The sequence below is a fragment of the Bos mutus genome, chromosome 27, assembly GCF_027580195.1.
Source record: "Bos mutus isolate GX-2022 chromosome 27, NWIPB_WYAK_1.1, whole genome shotgun sequence".
NCBI lineage: Eukaryota > Metazoa > Chordata > Mammalia > Artiodactyla > Bovidae > Bos > Bos mutus.
The window spans coordinates 5,218,775-5,238,371 of record NC_091643.1 but is presented as its reverse complement, the minus strand read 5'-3'; the positions used below and the strand labels follow the sequence as shown (position 1 = coordinate 5,238,371).

The window sequence follows — 19,597 nt, the reverse complement described above, 5'->3', positions numbered from 1 at the left end:
GGCTGTACGAAAAAAGGCAGCCAACCAGATTTAGCCTGTGGGCTGTAGCTTGACAACCTCTGGTCTGAAACGGTCTATTTTTAAGTCATCAGTGAGGCTGGAGAAAACATGATCTCTGTCTCACACACAGACACACGTGAACACAGAGTCGCACACAAATCCACCTAACTATCAACATCAGGGTTTTTTAAACCACTGACGTGGTACATGGAAAATGTGATTTCAAGCACGTGTCTTTAGTGCCCTGAACCAGACGCCAAAACAAAAATCTCAGCCTTGAAGAAATATTACGAGGGTGGTAGGAAAAAGAGACCTCCTTCCTCCTATCCTTTCTCATGAAGAAAATCACCACTCTCAACTACGAACCATGCCCTCTACTCCTGTAAGGAGTTAAACGCAGCCCACATGAATCTGGAAATCCCTGAAGCCTACTTGCCAATTAATGTATTTAAAGAGCAGGATTTTTTTTTTTTTAATTTAGCCCATCCATCACCAACAGAACATTTTGGTTGAAAATATTAGGATTTCCAAATAACTTTATGGCTCTGTAAATTGCCAACATACCATCTGCAATTGAATTAACATTTATAACCAAACTGAAATAATAAATAAAGCAAATTATGCTGCAAATATTCGTGAGTGCCCAATACGCACTCGAGAACGATAATTAGCATTTTATAATCACGCTTCATTTTCTTTATCCAACTCCCTGTCACATTAATGATAAAATATTTTAAACTGTGCTCTCTCAGCAAATGGCAGCCCAATCTCTAGACTAGCCATTAACTAACGTGGAGAATGAAAACAGTTTGTGCTGCTGACATGATGCATCCAGAGAACTTTTACCCATAATCAGTCTCCCTGGCTCTTCTTATCTCTGGGCTTTGCTGTGTCTTTTTCTCCCCATTGCTACCAAAACAAGCCTCAGGAAGGCAATGCTTCCTCTGCACCATCCAAACCTCTGTGAGAGCAGAAGGCACGCTCTTTTGCTAGGAGGAAAGAAAGAAAACAGGATTTAAAAATTTATTCTGCTCTTCTGATCTAGACCACTGAACGGGGTCCAGAGGTCAAGAAGCTCTAAGTCATTCAAACGGAATAACTCTGGTCCTCACATCGCTCTTTCCAAAGTTCTCTCCCTTCAGGATCTGACATCCTCAGCTGTGGTATGGGCAATTTTTTTTTCTAGCTCCAAATAAAAATGAACTTCTTTAAATAAACCAGTAAAGAGAAACTATATACGCATATTTTTTCCCCAAGCAGACTTTCCAGCAATTAGTAAAATTTCCCCAAAGTTTCCCATTTTCTTGCTCCAAAATCACTTCTTTAAAATAACTGCGTCCAGATGCCTTCTTGACTCTCTGCTGCCCCGCACCCCTCCGTCCCCCTCAGCAGGCACCGAGGGGATTTCTCGTGGGCTTGCGGCTCTGGGTGCCGCTCCCATGCCCTCCGGTCCACTGCTGTGCCGGCCACTGCCGGCCACTGGCTGTACATGGCTGTGCAGTCCTTGAAATGGGGCTGGTCCAAACTGGGGTTGTTTTAAGTGTGACCATAACCTCACGTTCGGAGGACTTCAGTATGAAAACTAATGTAAAGTGTCTCAATGGTTCTATTGAAATATTTTGGATCCAGAATAAGACAGTGTGCATTATTGACATTAACTTTGCTAGATGCTTTTTACTTTTTGAAAACGAGGCTGCCAGTACATGTGAGGTACATGACACATCTAACTCAAGCAGCGGCCAGCACTGTATTCGGATCGAATGGCGCTGGTCCAGTCAGTCCTGAATACAACGGTGCCTGGAATCTGCACACACGCTCTGCTAAGAGCAAAATGATGATTATTAAAATACCTTATCAAATGCTTGTGATCTAAGAAATCCTGCATGAGGCCCAGCAGGCAACTCCAGACATTTCAAAGAGCCGTAAACCTGGTCTCTGCCGTGCAGAATCATATCTATTCTGAGATAAAGGTGTGATGAGCCACATGTCACATGGAGATCTGGGGCAGGTGGAAGTCATTCTGTGGGTTGTAGGCTCAGTGTCCCCACCGGCCCAAGTCCTACACGGAAGACGAGGGCTTAGCACCCTTAGCGGAGAGTCAGTCTAGCGGCTGAGCTCGGGTCCTGCTGCAGGCAGGCCTGGGTTCAAGTCCCACCTCTGCCTGTGATTAACTGTGGGGTTGATTCGGGACAAGTAATAACCTTCGTGTACCACGTTTTCCTATCTTACAATGGGGACAGTGACATTTTCCATCTCGTGGGGTTGTTATGAAAAGGAATGAGCTAAGTTATGTTGAAAGTGTTAGTCGCCCAGTCATGTCCCACTCTTTGTGACCCCATCGGCTGTAGCCCGCCAGGCTCCTCTGTCCCTGGGGATTCTCCAGGCCAGAACACTGGAGTGGGTAGCCATTCCCTTCGCCAGGGGATCGTCCCGACCCAGGGATCGAACTCTGGTCTCCTGCATTTCAGGCAGATACTTTACCACCTGAGCCAGACACGGTCACTATGTGGGGAGCTTAAAAGTATGTGTTAAGAGCTTAAACACATTAGGCGCTAGCAGTCCCATCTCACAACACAACTCTAAGCGGCAAGAGGGGCGAGTGAGGCTGAAACAAAAAGTGAGGCGAGGTGAGGGAGAACGCGAGCTGGATATGGGCAGAGTGGGTGAGAGGAGCCTGAGCAGGACCTCAGGGGTGGCAGGCCTTTCCCGGCAGCCAGGTCTGCCCCTGGCCGCCAGGCCTCAGCAGGGACCACGGCTCACAGGATGCCTCCGCCAGACCCAAGGGCCTATCTGATCCTTTTAACAGCTGATGGATTCCCACTTATGGTTATAAAAGAAAAGAACATGCTGTGGCTTTTGGACTAGCTTTTCTTTTTTTTTTCCTGCTGTAAAGTTTTTCATGAGACTTTTAATTGCAGAGAAGACATTAAAAAAAAAACTGAATTCTTGTATTCTTGTCCACCCTATCTTCTTAGCATCTAAAGCAGAAGTTGCAAATGACTACTATATACGCTGAACTGAGCCAACAGATATGTTTATTTTGGCTCAGCGGTGGCCAACACAGTCGCTTAAAAACATTTAAATGCACTGGCAACATTTAAAAAGTGGGAGATTTCAATCACAAAAGAGATTGATTTGATGTTTCTACCTAATATTTTCTTGCCTAATTCTCGTCTGATTTGAGCGTGTTTTTTTTTTTCTTTCCAGAGCAAAATGTCAGGAGAACCAGAAAAGACCCTGAAAAAGCCACAATCCTCAAGGAATAGAGAGGTTCACTTGAAATACTAGAAAACCTGGCAATGCAAGTCCCACATTCCACTGGGCAGTGACTCAAATGTGGTCCGAGCCCCCTTGCAGGATCCAGGAGTGTGTTGGAAACGCAGAGTCTCAGGGCCACCAAGACCTCCTGAACCTGGGACTTTGGGGCACGACCCTGCAATCCACAGCTTAACAAGCCGTCCTAGTCAGTCGGATCCACACTAAAGCTTGAACACCACTGACAGAGGCCAGCAAGCAATGGGAACACAACCAGTATCTTGATCACACTCCCATCACTCTCTACTGCCCAAAATCAGCCTGCATGACTCACCTGCTTGGCTCTCTGCTACACACCCAGATTCTCAACTCCAGTAGTAAAACTAACTCTACAAAGAAAAAGTACACACGACTTCTTAACGGGGTTCATTTTTGCAGAAAATGATCTGGCATCCTTTTGCCCTAAAAACTCAAACAGACTGGACTGCGTATTGACTTTTACCTTTAGAATGACGTGCAACATGACCAAAGTGCCTCCTTGCCTTTCAAGGAACAGTGAATCAGAAAATATTAAAGATGAAAGTTAGTGACCTCAATTCCCACCTGAATCTAACCTGGGTCCTGGCACAGGTGGAGAACAAGAGGAAAAGAGAAAGTAAAATCAGCTGGGGTCTCCCCTGCAACTGTGAGCAGTGGTAGCTTCTTTATAAAGCCATGGGAGGGTGGACTGAGTTGAAATGTGTGTTCAGCACAGAGTACGTGCTAGATAAGTGCCTTCCTCCCTAAAGAAACTCTGGGGACACACGACAGTGTATGTTTCCCAAATACCCCTCACACTCAGCGGTTATTATCCTTTTCTAGGAAAGATGAAACTGGGTTTCCGTGGCTCGCCCCAGACAGTGGGCGATGTGACTACCAGGGCCAGAGCAAAGCACCAGCTTAGGCTGAGGGGACGCAGGAGCCACAGGCCTGCCGCCTTCCGTCTCACCAAGACTGAGCTTGCTGGGGAGGGCACAGCTCGCTCTTCTCCAAAGAATACAACCAGCCTTTCGTGCTTCGGGAATATGGTCAGTATGTGGGTCATTAAAGCTCTTTTCCAGCTCCCTGGTCGCTGCACAGCAGGTAATGCGTGAAGGGAGATGGAAGAGGAAGCCAGATCAGCCTGTGCCACTTCCATATGGCTTATTAAAAATGTCCGGTAGCGGAGGGCTAGAAACATACAGTGCAATTAACACGGTCTGTGCATTCTTCAGTCGGGGATAGTCCCGCATCCTTTATAGAGACGGCTCAGGTGGTGACCTCAGGAAGCCAAGGAAGGAACCTGAAGACTCCCAGTGCCTCACGACTCTGCTTCACTGAGTCACAGTCAAAGCTACAAAACCACTTCAGCATTCTACATGTTTCCTTAAACCCATGATGTGTGTTAGCTGCTCAGGCATGTCCGACTTTTTGAGATCCCATTGATGGCAGCCTGCCAGGCTCCTCTGTCCATGGGATTCTCCAGGCAAGAATACTGGAGTGGGCAGCCATGCCCTTCACCAAGGGATCTTCCTGACCCCGGGATCGAACCCAGGTCTCCCACATTGCGGGCGGATTCTTCACCAACTGAGCCACCAGGGAAGCCTACGATATCTGAAACTTTAAAAAGTCACTGCAAGTACTCATTTATAAGGACCTGAACAAAATTCAATATCTTTCATGGTTTCGTGTTTCAATTTTAAATAAGAACAAAGTAATACACAGTTTTGGAGGATTTAGTCTAACAGGAAATGTACAAAAGGAAAGTAAGATGTATGGTCAGAGAGGGGTACAGATCACATAGGGCTGTGTGCAGCAAAGCTGAGATTTTTAAAAGCAGCCATTTAAAACGCTCATCCCAGAACACGGTGACCACCACCCTAAAACCCGTGAGTGCTCCATGACGGATGCATGAGTAATTTTTAAGTAAATACCCCTGCCTGTTTTCTCACTGCCCTTCCCTTGACACGCTGTACTTTACAAAAATTCATGTCTGAGTTCAAAGAGAAAAAAAAAAAAAAGACAGACAGCATTTTTTAACCAGCCCAACCTTGGAAATATGTACAGAATTTATGCATGTTTCAAGTGCTCTTTCTCCTTTGCCAGAGGGTGTAATTAAAGGCCCATAGACAACTTCCAAGCTGAGGCCAAGAGATTCTCGGCCGAAGTCAATGGGAGTTCAGCACCCTGACCACGCACGGGAATAGCGTGCCCGAAAAGGAATAAATAACTCTGTTGGCAGGGAGCTCAAGGAAGCACGGGAACATCTCACGTTAGAGCCCTCATTTATAAAAATACAATTCATTCACTGGCCTGGAATCAATAAGACAATCATCGTGCGACCGACAACAGCCTGAGGAGGGCACGGGGCTGAGCGGGCAGCCTTCTTCCAGGAAGCTGGACTCCCCTGCCTTCTGGTTCACTGTTTCCTCTTCTTCTGTCAACAATGGCATGATCCCCAGCCTCAGTGTGCTTTATTTTCCTCGGTTACCTGTGAAGTGACAGCCCACCCACAGCAGCTTAGAGGCGGGTGGGAGCCGAGTGCCAAGCTGCCCCAGAGCTCAGGAAGTGGGTCCCCTTCAGCGCAAGACCGGCGATGGGGCCCCCGGGGCCCTCCGTCCCTTGCGGCTCCCCGGTGGTCTTCCCAGTCCATGAAGACCCACCCTTTCCTATGACAGGCTCCCGAGAACACGCCACCTGGCGTCCAACTGGAGACAGAGCTGTGGTTCAAACCAGAGCCCCCGGCAGTGGCTGCACCGCCCAAGGACGACCACAGGGTTACCCCCACCCCAGATGCTCTTCTCAGCCGACCTGGCTCTATCCCGACGAGAGGAGGCTCTGCCTTCCCCTGAATCCGGGGCCGGGGTCTGTGACCGCGGTGAGCTGCAGAAATTTGACCGCAGGGATACTCGGGGCTTCCGGACTAGGGAAATAAAAGGCCACACCTCTCGTCTGTAAAGCGGCCTCCCTCATCTTCCGCAGCCCTCACCTGTGGGCCTCCGAGCCCACGGTGTACTACGTCTGCCGACTCCACGATCACCATCTTGTGCAGAAGCACAAGCCGCACCAAGTCCCGGTCGGTTCTCTGCCCCCGAGGCCGGCTGAGGCCCTGGTCACCGAGCAGCGCCAACCGCCAGATACAGAACCGAAGCCGCCTCCGAGGGCCGCCACCTCCCAGGCCTCAGGCACTGAAGGCGCTGCCTTCTCGGTGGCGGCCCAGACAAACCATCCCAACCACGTCCCGTCTACACTCCTGACCCACGGAACCCAGGAGCAAAGATAAAAAATAAGTAAAATGTTGTTTTACGTCTTTAACACCTGTGACGGTTTGCTACGCAGCACTGGTAACCAGAACACATGGTTTGGACGACTGAGGGTCATTTTAACCCTGTGCAATTTTTTTTTTACCACATGCACTTATTTCAGAAACTAAACCCTAAGGAGGAGGGAATCCACTCTCTGCCTCACCTACACACAGTAAATGTGTTATACAAAGCAAGGGCAGCAGTGGGAAAGAACCTGCCCGCCAACACAGGAGACTGAGAGACTCAGGTTCGATCCCTGGGTCGGGAAGATCCTCTGGAGGAGGGCATGACAACCCACTCCAGTATTCTTGCCCGGAGAATCCCAAGGACAGAGGGCCCTGGCAGGCTATGGCCCACGGGGTCGCAAAGAGTCAGACATGACTGCAGTGACTTAGCACACACAACGAAAGGACGGACTATATCCACTGGAAGTCCTGAATATTCATGGGAAGGACTGAAGCTGAAGCTCCAATACTTTGGCCATCTGATGCGAAGAACTAGCTCATTGGAAAAGACCCTGATGCTGGGAAAGATTGAAGGTGGGAAGAGAAGAGGATGACAGAAGATGAGATGATTGGATGGCATCACTGACTCGATGGACATGAATTTGAGTGAGCTCCAGGAGTTGGTGATAGACAGGGAAGCCTGGTGTGCTGCAGTCCATGGGGTTGCAAAGAGTACGACTGAGCGACTGAACTGACTGTATTCATGAATCCTCACTGTGCCCCGTACTCGTTAGTAATCATAGGATTTTTCATAATGAAAGGAAGGCATCTGTTATTTCACTGGTGTATATGATGAATGGGAAATGACCAATATTTGAAATTCAAAACCAGTTCAACGTGAGGCCAAGAAGTGACCTTAATAATTGATAAGAAAACAGTCACCCCCGGCAGACAGCAACTCACCATCTATCTCATCAGGTGGCAAGATGAGCCCAGTGCTGTTCTTACATCATTGGTTCCATGCCAAGAGCAGCGTGGCAGTGAGCGGAGGGGAGAGACAGCGGGACAGTGGGCTGGGCACCCCTGTCAAGTCCTGAGCGCTCAGAGCAGAACACTCCTCCGGAAGATGAAAGCAGAATGGGTCAGGATGCCTGCTGAAGTTGTCCATCTTCCTCTCCTGTCTGCAGGACACACCCAGCCAATCCTGCCTGAAACATCTTTTCCTCCGTCTGCCCCTTTGGCCCAACTTATTACACGGCGAGGGGTAACACAACCATAGGGTAAACACTAGCAATTCTCCCAGACTCACAGTAGGACTGCATTTCATTCCCCTGGATGAGGCAGGGCCACACGACCGCTTTGGGCAATGAATCGTGCTATGAGTAGGAGCAGAGAGGTAGGTGGTCTGTGCCCTGCAGAACCTTAGAACCATGTGGACCCACACTTCTTCCTGACCCCAGGGCCTTAGAACCACATGGACCCACACTTTTTCCTGCCCCCTTCCTTCCCTTCCCTGAAACAGGAGTTACAGAGGTACAAAGTTTCCAAAATGTGTGTAAATCATTTTTTTTCCATCTTATTTACATTACTTTTATATTCCTTTGTAGAACCTTCCGCCTTGATATCCTAAAATAAGTTGCTAAAATCCTTCCAGGTCACTCGTGGTCAGTTTCCCCCTCTGACGCGGGGGTGTGCCTCAAGTCACTGACGCAGCCTACCCCCCTGGGGCGTGACAGCTGCACAGTGAGCTCCTTGGAGGCCACCACTCTCATCTCCCCCCACAGTGCTCTCGTTTCTAACAGTGTGCTTTGCAGACAGCAGCAATATTTCCTTTCTTTTCTCTTTTTAATTTGGTGTACCACGTGGCACGTGGGATCTGAGTTTCCCTGAGCAGCAGCGATGGAACCTGTGACGCTGTGGCGGAGGCTCAGAGTCCTAAGTCCTGGACCGCCAGGGAAGCCCCAGGAACACTATTTCTGAGGCCCAGGGCTGATGAAGAATAGGATGGATGGAAAAGAACCAAGCAGAAAAGAAATACCTGACTAGATTTAATCATTAACTAAAGAACACTCTTTTAGGCTTCTTAAACCACCGGGTCCGTGACGTTAATCCACTGCTAACGTCCCACACACGGGTGCAGGGAGAGCAACGACGTGACTTCATTATTTGGGTTTAAATCCGAATGTATCCAGTGGTGGCGATCTGCCTTTTTAGGCTTTGACATAATTCATAATTCTGTGTAGAACCTACCTGCCACAAATATTTACAGAAATAAATACTGTATCTACATGTATAATAGATCCATGAGGCTTAAAATTTTGGTCAAGAGAATTAGCACCAAATACTCTTTTAAACAGAACATGGTTCTCACCTAACTCTTATTGAATCAGGGAATAATTTAAGACCAAAAATACCAATGGATGAGGAATTTTACATTTAATTCCATTTCAGGGAAAAATAACCAGAAGCAGTGGGTCAATCTCTCACACCCTTTCCCATAATCTCTGGCATTGCACTCATGCCTGCCACACTTTTTCTGTTGCCATTCAATGAACAGTACTGAAAGCTGTTCCAGCATTTTAGCATAGTGTTTTTGATGAGAGCGTAAACTTGATATACTTGTATTCAAACGGAAGAGAAGCCATCAAACGCTATCTCGTGGGGTCCTGGGTCCATATGTGGTCTAATTTACGGGACCAACCAGCTGAAGGAGCATCTAATACATTAGCAGGACATGCCCCTGAAACTGGTAAATATCGCAAATGCCCCCCTCAAAATTCTAAGATTCTGAGACTCATTCTTGACGCTAATCAGGAGTAATGTAAACAAGGACAGCAGCTTTCAAAAGCATTTCTTGGCTGAAAGCATGTCCGCATTGCCCGAGACCCCAGATACAGCAGACAAATCTGAGGATGAAATACAGAAGCAGGATCCACACTGAAATTCTCATTTCCCTCAGGAGCAGTCAGATGACCCCTGTGGGGTTTGACTAATCAGGATAATTTTCATGATTTGGGGGACTTTCCAGCCCGTATGAATGGCGGTGCTGTGTTACAGAGAATGCTGCTATTTTCAGATTCAAAAGCATGGAGGAGAATTCACGTTGTTTGATCATTCTAGTTTCTCCAAATTTGTTTAACCATGAAAATCCTTTGTAAGACCAAAGTTTTCCCTCCCTCGCTGACCTACCTCAGAGTTTTTCCATCGTTCATTATTTTAAGGCTCACAGACCCTGAGAAGTACATCTAACATGTTCCACTTCAGAGCTGCAGCCAATATAAAGGATTTCCCCCCACCCCCAGGCTTTTTCTGTAAAAAGCCTCCATAGAAACAGAACGGACAGGGTCACTGACGATTTTGCTTTTTCTGATTGGAATATTTACTTTGCAAATCCACTGATCTCTGTTATAAAGGGAGCATTACATGAAATCCTGAGGGAGGAGGGGGGCCCATGATAAAGCCCCGAGGGCTGCCTCGGCAACACTTGAGAACAAGCTAATGAGTTAAATTCACTGTACGCGCCTTCTCGCGTTCTGACACCAGTGAACGGGAAGCAGCCGCCCTGGCAGGCGGGCCACCTTGACCGTGCTGACGAGCCTGTCAACCACCTCTGCAGAAACAGCTCTACCTTGGACACTCAGGCAGCCAGCACTGTGCTGCTTCTGGAATAAAACAAAACCAACCCAAACAAAAATGCCCCGGGCAATTGTGCCGGCTACAGAACTGGTGCCAGACACCCAGGCAGGCTGCTGCGAGCAGAGGAATGTCATCTTTTCAATGTGGAACAAGGAACAAGACTCTGATGGGGCCAGGCTGCCAGAACCCGGCCCTCCTCCCCAGACAATGAGAGCCTTGTGCGGGGGAGATGCACGCAGACCTTCATTCCCATTTCTAGATATTTTTCAGGGATGAATTCTAGGGTGCAGAGAACAAACTTCTCCCCATCCTGGCAGAGCTGAGCCATTGGACACAGCTAGCCACCTTTCTGAAGTGGAAAAATACTGAACTAAAGATAAAAGAAAGAAAGAAAAAAAAAGATACAGCTCATAAAAGGCACAGGAGAAATGCCAATTCCAAGGAAACTACTGTCATGAAAGAAACTCAGAGACAAGGAGATATCTAGAAAGATGCGTGATTTTCAGGACATGAGTGCTGTGTTGCACTCGTATAATTCCTGTGCTTAAGGACACGTATTTTTGGTCAACATGAAAACAGAAAACAACTATCTCATCTGTGGCTCTGCGGAAGGGCTAGCGATCTGCTTCCAAAGCTGGAGGAAGAAGTGGCTTTGTCGTCTTAATGGGAGACATATGTCAGTCTCCAGCCGTCTGCCTGCTGGAGGGATTTTTCTGGGGTCTTTCTGGCTACGTGTGATTTCTGTCTTGTGGGCTGATGCTGGGCTAGAGCCCCTGATAAAGGCCTTCCCAGCCTCTCTGTATGTCAAAACAGAAGATACCAGGAAATGAAGATGTTCAGAATTGCAGACTGGGAAAAGACTTTGACACCATCAGGGAGAATTAAGTGAACAACTGTACAATGTATGCATGCTGGTTTCCACAGTAACCATGTCAGGAGCAACATCAGATTCTAAATCCGGGACATGCACTGTAGAACCTGGTGCGTTTTCTCACCTGTGAAATGGAAGGGGAAAAAACCTCCTCCACTTACTTCTCTAATTTTTATGAGGAGCAAATAAAACACCTCAGGCGGGGACTCTCAGCTCTCCGCTAAATTCACTATTGCTTTCCTATTGCTGGTGGCTCAGATGGTGAAGAATCTGCCTGCAGTGCAGGAGATCCAGGTTCGATTCCTGGGTCAGAAAGATCCCCTGATGAAGGGAATGGCTACCCACTTGCCTGGAGAACCCCATGGACAGAGGAGCCTGATGGGCTACAGTCCATGGGGTCGCAAAGAGTCAGACGTGACCAAGAGACTAACACTTTCACACCCTCCTATTGCTGACAGCCGGTCGGTCCCCAAGCTCATGGCCAGGCTCCACCTCCCACAGTTGATCTGATGCTAAGACCGGGACCTGGCCTGCTCCGTGCCCCCAGGCCTGGCTTTGCCCACCTCTGCGCTCTCCCTCCAAGTCTCTGGTTAGAACCAGAGGCAGCAAAGGGCCTGGTGGATGCCACACGGGAAGTGGCCTGCCTTCCTAATCTCCGTGCACAAGACAGCAGGAACCAGCCGGCGACACACGCCCCGAACGGCTACTTGACAAGGAAATTCTGTACCAGAGAGGACACATTTTGGAGGGTTGTTTCTCCCCGCCCCTGCCCGCCTCCCAGCGGCAGCAAAGCTCAGCTGAGTTTAATTGCATAAAGCGAAAGTGCTTTAGAAAAACTTAGAGGCAATACGAATACAAGATAGTTTTCCTGTTTCTGTAATTTAACACAGGTATGCAGGTGAGGGGAAAGGCAACAATCTGGAGAGGGAAGACCAGGGATGCACAGCCCTGCCCTCGGGAAGAGCAGTCCAGGGCTGGCAACACAGGCGCGCCCCCGCTACCAAAGGGGAAGTGGGGGCAGAGAAATCAGGAGTTTGGGATTGACACATACACACTCTTCTCTGTACAAAAGAGTAACCAACAGGGACCTACTGTAGAGCACAGGGACCTCTGCCCGACATTCTAGAATAACCCGTGTGGGAAATGAATCTGAAAAAGAATGGATGTATGCACAAATAGAACCGAATCCCTTCGCTGCACACCGGAAACTAACAGAACACTGTAATTAACCAAACTCCAGTGTAAAATACATTTTAAAAAACGAACCAGGAGTGCCCTTCCAGGTGACGCCATTCCTCATATTCCTTACAGTTCATGCAGGAGAAGGAAATACAGAATTGGAAGCTCCCTATTTAACCTCTCCAGTAAAAGGTCTGGAGAGACGTCTGAACGACTCATCTCCCCAGAGTCACTAACATCATAGCCTCTGATGGTGTAAAAATCTATTTAAACAGAAGTGGTGTTCGGTCATAATTTCTATCACCTCTCAGGAAACCCCAGACGCATGCTTTCATTTCTCTGACAAAAATACAGTCTTCATGTCATTTGGTCAAACTGTAATATATGGTCACAATTCCTTTTACATGATGGTCTCTAGGAATTTTGCATAAGTAACTTAGTTAACCACACACCCCTTCCCCCGGGGTCCCATACTTGCTTTAAGTCAAAAATGGTATTGATTTTTTGCTAATTTTTTTCATTGAAAACTTCCTGAAACACATACACTTGTGGCATCGCTGGGAGCAAGGCATCCCCGAGTCAACAGGTTAATTGCGAACACGGGGGCTTCCTTCTCTGCTGTATGGCAAGGGGGGAAAGCTTTACCAAGAACTAGACTTGAGGCTTATTTAACAAAAACAGCAAATGAGAATGTTCTAGATATTGTTAAACAACAGACAAGCAAAGTAATTTAAACAAGCATTTAATAACTTGTAACCATTAAAAAAATTTACAAACCACTTAAAACTACCAAGTGAAATACACTATTCTCACTCAGCTGACATGACAAAAAAAACAATATAGGATTGCAGGCGAATTCAGAATTCACCCTCCACTTCCTGTTTATTCCTACATCAGACACGGGGAAAAAAAAGACAGGCTTTTCCTGCACTTTCAATCCAAAATGATCTCTCAATTTAGAACAACATTTGTCCAGCAGAAGAGAAGAAGAAAAGTGTTTTCTCCTGTAGGAACTAAAACTAGCAATAGCCAGATTGTCATTTCATCTGTCGAGATGTTTCTAGATAGAGGCAGATTCTAGACATCGAGATTTTTATTTTCTTTAAAGCACTAAGAGCTCACAGTGTTTTTAAGTTCTAGTTGCTAATCCTTAAGAGTTTGCTTAAAGATATCAAAAAGAATGTATCTTTTTCAGTGAAGGGTGAACCCTGAAGTGAAAGGCAGAAAGGACTAAGCAAATAAGCTGGATTTTAGCCACTCAAGGTTCATCCTGTTAATAAATTTTGTAAAAATGTTTATGAATATATCATCACAAACCCAATATATTCAGATGCAATTCGTTACATAATTAGAATACATATAATGACACCACTTGTGGGCATTACCATGCCATTTAATCTGATTTATTACCTGTCACTTATTACTATATTCATTACTATACAATTAAATATGATTCCTGATTTAAAACACTTCTTCTTTTGGGCCCCACTCTGTGCAGGGCCGCACACGACGCCCTGGTAGTAATGTTCGGATGCAACACCAGCCCTGGCCTTCCTGAGGCTTCTGGTGTGACAGAGGAGGCGGGCAGCAAATACACAAAGTTAATTACATCACTCAGCCACGAAAAGGATGGAAACAATGCCCCATCTGCAGCGACATGGATGGACCTCGAGCTGATCACAGTAAGTGAAGTAGGTCAGACAGAAAAGGACAAATGCCATATGATGCCACTTCTATGTGGAATCTAAACTACGGTACAAGTGAGCTTATTCATAAAACACAGAGATGCAGATCCAGAAAACAGACTTAGGGTAACAAGGGGAAGGGAGAGGGGGAGTCTGGGATCGACATATACAGACCACTACGGAGAAGGCAATGGCACCCACTCCAGTACTCTTGCCTGGAAAATCCCATGGATGGAGGAGCCTGGTGGGCTGCAGTCCATGGGGTCGCTGAGGGTTGGACACAACTGAGCAACTTCACTTTCATTTTTCACTTTCATGCATTGGAGGAGGAAATGGCAACCCACTCCAGTGTTCTTGCCTGGAGAATCCCAGGGACGGGGGAGCCTGGGGGGCTGCCATCTATGGGGTCGCACAGAGTCAGACACGACTGAAGTGACTTAGCAGCAGCACGTGTAAAGCAAGTAAGTAATGAGAACCTACCGTGTAGCACAGGGAACTGTACCCAACATTCTGTAATAGCCTACATGGGATTGAATCTAAGACAGAGTGGACATTAGTGTACGCACAATGATTCATGCTGCTGCACACCTGAAACTATCACATCATCATAAACCAACTACACCCAACAAAAAGTAATTAAAAGAAATCAAGTTAGTTACAACTGGGTTAAGGGCTGCAAAGGAGAACCACAGAACACGTGACCGAGAAGGGCAGGGCTGTGCTGAGGAGATGGACCGTGGGCCCTTCTGAGCCCCTTTAACATCTGCTGACCCCAGGATGCCTGCAGGTGGCTGTGCAGGACCAACCGGACCCGAAGGGATGTGTGTGCTAAGTCGCTTCACCACGTCCGGCTCTTGTGACGCTATGGACAGTGGTCTACCAGCTCCTCTGTCCATGGGGTTCTCCAGGCAAGAAGACTGCAGTGCGTTGCCAGGCCCTCCTCCAAGGGATCTTCCCGACCCAGGGATCGAACCCGCATCTCTTGCGTCTCCTGCGTGGCAGGCGGGTTCTTTACTGCTAGCACCACGTGGAAGCCCTAACAGAATGGATGCATTTCCACTTTTCCATGTAATTCTCCATGGGCTATTCCAGGTCCTTGCTTTCACATTAGTCTCCAACTTCTGCCTGGGACACCGCTGCCCCTTTCCTCCTCTGGGAAGTGCTCACACAGCCTGTGGTCACCCCATCTCTTCTCCGAAGCCCTCCTGGGAAGTGCCGGAGGAACGCGGGTCTCCTTCTCTGCACCCAGAGAGCCCCGAGCCCGCACGTGTCACAGCCCGGAAAACACCCAGCTCCCTCCTTGCTGGTGCGCTCATCGTCTCGGTCAGGAAATACCTACTCTATGCCTAGTACTGAACTGCCCCGTTCCGGATACGCGCTGAACATTGGTAACAAAACCCATTAAACTTTTCACTTCTCTACCTAGAGCCTGTCTCACAGAAGGTGTTTAGTAAATGACTGATCAATGAGAGAATTAGTTCTCCACTCTTGACCAGTTTTATAAAGAAGAGTTCTTTGGATCTATGAGGGGACCTACTTCATGGCTCAAGGACTGAAATAATGAACTTGATGGCAGCTTCATAATGCAGCTTTAGCCGCGACACTGCAGACATTGTACCGTCTCTCATTGTTCTTGGGACCAGACCCTTGCAACAAACCCCTCAGCAGAAGCAACTGTGGAGGACAGGCAAAGCCCGGAACGGTTTCCAAACAGAGCATAATGTTCACGTTTATCGATGTCGATTAAAAACAACAACAACAACAAACCAATGTCATCTTAAATGGCCCTGGTCAAATAAAATAACTAAGCATGTTTATAATATTTAATAGAAGTTCTAAAATTAAGTGCAGACATCCATCTTCCTGATTGCAAAACTCTGTGTGAAGCACACACTACTTGCTGTCTGCCAGGGAAAAAAACCCAAACCAGTGGAGTGGCCGAAGGCCATTCTGGAGATGAGAGCCTCCTGCTTCAGAGGCGAGGAAAACAAAGGCGGATGAGAAAACGGCTGAAACGAGCCTCGAGGGACCTAGCGGGCTCGCGGAGTTTACCCTCTTCAAGGCTGCTTTAAATAGCAGGCGGCCGGCGTGACCACGATCAGACAGCGCCCTGGGCCTCCTGGAAGCCTCACCCCCGCTCTGCTGGGGCTGGGCGCTGGCCCAGGGATGGGAAGTTTCCACCCATCGAGGGCGAAGCGGAGGGAACACGGACTGAACACCACTTGGGAGGCTGCCCAGGGCGGGGCCCGTCTGTTCACTGCCCCTCCTTGGAGAAGACTGCCTTGTAAGCCCTTTCTTCTTTTACTTCTTAATAAAGTGCCATTTCTTTTATGAGATGACCAAGATGACAGGGTTGTTGCTCTTTTGATGTATGCACCCACCTGTTTTTTTAATTTGTTGCCCCCACGAAACCCCACACTCTGGAACGGAACACAGCACGGCTTCCTATCCTCTGGTTCGATGTGGCTGAGGCAGTCGGGTATTTTCCAAACAGGCGAGGGTTGAGGTCCAGCTGTGTGACCTTGGCCATGTTCCTTAACCTCTCTGAGCCTCAGTTTTCTCCTCTGTTTCCACGGTGGTCATACAGCCCACCTGCCGCAGGGCTGTCATGAGAATTAACCGAAACGGGAGCATAAGATGCTCCCAGGCCTGCTGAAGAGAAGGAGTCCAGCAAGCACAGGTTCTTCCCTGCCCGCTACTCACCCTGGACTTGTAGACACCAGGGACCCCCACACCATACAAGCTACGCCTAACAAGAAATCAGTGCACCAACTGGGCTCACTGTCGCAGTATTTGCCCTCTGGCGTAGGATGGGGTTCAAACGTGTGGATTTCACACACCTATTGAAGCCGAGAGAGGTTAAGGGGCACAACAAAGCAAGGAAGAAAGGACCCTAGAGTCCAAGTTCAGTTTCTGACCTAAAATACCGTCCCCATTACACAGTTGACTCCTTCTCAACCCCGAGCTCTCACCCGCGTGCGTGCTGAGCTGCTTCAGTCGTGTCCAACTCTTTGTGACCCCATGGATTACAGCCTGCCAGGCTCCTCCATCCATGGGATTTTCCAGGCAAGAATACTGGAGTGGATTGCCATTGTCTTCTCCGGGGGATCTTCCCGACCCAGGGATCGAACCTGCGGCTCTCAGGTCTCCTGCGCTGGCAGGCAGATGCTTGACCACTCGGGCCACCTGGGAAGCCCCGATCTTCCGTCGACCCAGGTTCCACTCCACTCATCTTTACCAGACCACGCTTTCTTCCAACTCCAAACTGTCTGCCTGCCTGTGTCCCTGTTCCAGGAGGAACCCGTCTGTCATGCTCACTCTGTATCTGTGGCGCCCAGCACAGCGACTCTGGAATACAGTTTTGGGAAGCTAATTCCACACGACACTAGGGCACAATAGAAGGAGGTGTGTGATCACGCGTCAGCTCCGGCACCCTCATCTTTTGCTGAGTGAGTGATTTGGCCACTTTTCCCCATAAGGGGTGGTGTCCATCTCTCCATCCGTTGAATGCTGGCATAACCACACTGGGGCAGTGGGAGGGACACTAGCAAATGTGACGTAGCCAGAGGTGTGCACACTGGTGTTGTCTTGTCTTACTGATGGGAGCCTGTCCACACCACATGAAGGAGGGCAGGCTAGGCTCACGGGGGAGGAGCCAGTCAGGCTGTCAAGGTCCTGACCGTGTAGCATCAGCTGGCCCAAGCCAAGCCAGCCTAGACAAGAAGACCTGCAGAGAATCATAACCAGTTAGAAATGTCTTTTGTTTTAAGGCAAAAGCATTAAGGCTTTTCGTTAGGCAGGAGAAGTTAAATGATACAAAAGACCAAGGGACTAGATCTAGTAACAGAATGCCTGCCTGAACAACTACAGGTGGCGGTTTGTAACACTGTACAGGAGGCGGTGACCAAAAGTATCCACGAGAAAAGGAAATGCAAGAAGGCAAAGTGGCTGTCTGAGGAGGCCTTACAAATAGCTGAGAAAGAAGAGGAGCGAAAGGCAAAGGAGAAGGGAAAGAGCCACCCAAATGAATGCAGAGTTCCAGACAACAGCAAGGAGAGATAAGAAAGCCTTCCTCAGTGAATGATGCAAAAAAATTGAGGAAAACAATAGAATGGGAAAGACTAGAGATCTCTTCAAGAAAACTGGAAATAACAAGGGAAGAGGTCATGCAAAGATGGGCACAACAAAGGGCAGGAATGGCAAGGACCTAACAGAAGCAGGAGAGGAGCAGGGAGCAAGAGTACACAGAAGAACTACACAAAAAAGGGCCTTAAAGACCCGGATAACCACAGCAGTGTAGTCACTCACCTAGACTCATACATCCTGGAGTGTGAAGTCAAGTGGGCTTTAGGAAGCACCACTAGGAACAAATCTGGTGGAGGGGATGGAATTCCAGTTGAGCTATGTCAAATCCTAAAAGATGATGCTGTGAAAGTGCTGCACTCGATATGCCAGCAAATTAGGAAAACTCAGCAGCGGCCACAGGACTGGAAAAGGTCGGTTTTCATTCCAATCCCAAAGAAGGGCAGTGCCAGTGAATGTTCAAACTACCACACAGTTGCACTCATCTCACACGCTAGCAAAGTAACGCTCAAAAACCTTCAAGCTTCGCTTCAACACTGTGTGAACTAAGAACTTCCAGATGTACAAGCTGGATTCCGATAAGGCAGAGGAACCAGAGATCAAACTGCCAACAAACGCTGGATCATCAAAAAAGCCAGAGAATTCCAGCAAAACATCTAATTCTGCTTCACTGACTATGCTAAAGCCTTTAACTGTGTAGATCACAACAAACTGTGGAAAATTCTTCAAGAGATGGGAATACCAAACCACCTTACCTGTTTCCTGAGAAACCTGTATGCAGGTTAAGAACCAGTCCTGTTGTTGGACTGGTGCACAACTGGGAAAGGAGTACATCAAGGCTGCATGTTGTCACCCAGCTTATTCAACTTCTCTGCAGAGTACATCACATCATCAGACTGGATGAAGCACAAGCTGGAATCAAGATTGCTGGGAGAAATATCAATATGTAGATGATACCAGTCTAATGGCAGAAAGTGAGGAGGAACTAAAGAGCTTCTTGATAAAGGTGAAAGAGGAGAGTGAAAAGGCTCGCTTAAAACTCAGCATTTAATAAATTAGATTATGCCACCTGTCCCTATCCCTTCATGGCAAATAGATAAACAATGGAAACAGTGGCAGACTTTATTTTACTGGGCTCCATAATCACTGTGGATGGTGAGTGCAGCCATGAAATCCAGACACTTACTCCTTGAAGAAAAGCTATGACAAACCTAGACAGCATATTAAAAAGCAGAGACATTACTTTGCCGACAAAGGTCTGTATAATCAAAGCTACGGTTTTTCCAGGAGTCATGTACAGATGCTGAGAGTTGGACCATAAAGAAGGCTGAACGCTGAAGAATTGATGCTTTCTAACTGTGGTGCTACAGAAGACTCTTGAGAGTCCCTTGAGAGAGACCAAACCAGTTAATCCCAAAGGAAATCAGCACTGAATATGCACTGGAAGAACTGATATTGAAGCTGAAGCTCTAATACTCTGATGCACTGATGTGAAGAGCCAACTCATTGGAAAAGACCCTGATGCTGGGAAAGATTGAAGGGACGAGGAGAAAGGGGCGGCAGAGGATGAGATGGTTGGATGACATCACCGGCTCAATGGATATGACTTTGAGCAAACTC

General features: G+C 47.8%; 1 protein-coding gene across 7 annotated transcripts in view; it reads right to left on the bottom strand.

Moving 5' to 3' along the window:
* RARB (retinoic acid receptor beta) overlaps positions 1 to 19,597 on the bottom strand; it is a 447,193-nt gene that overhangs the window by 125,375 nt on the left and 302,221 nt on the right. The window lies entirely within an intron of this gene.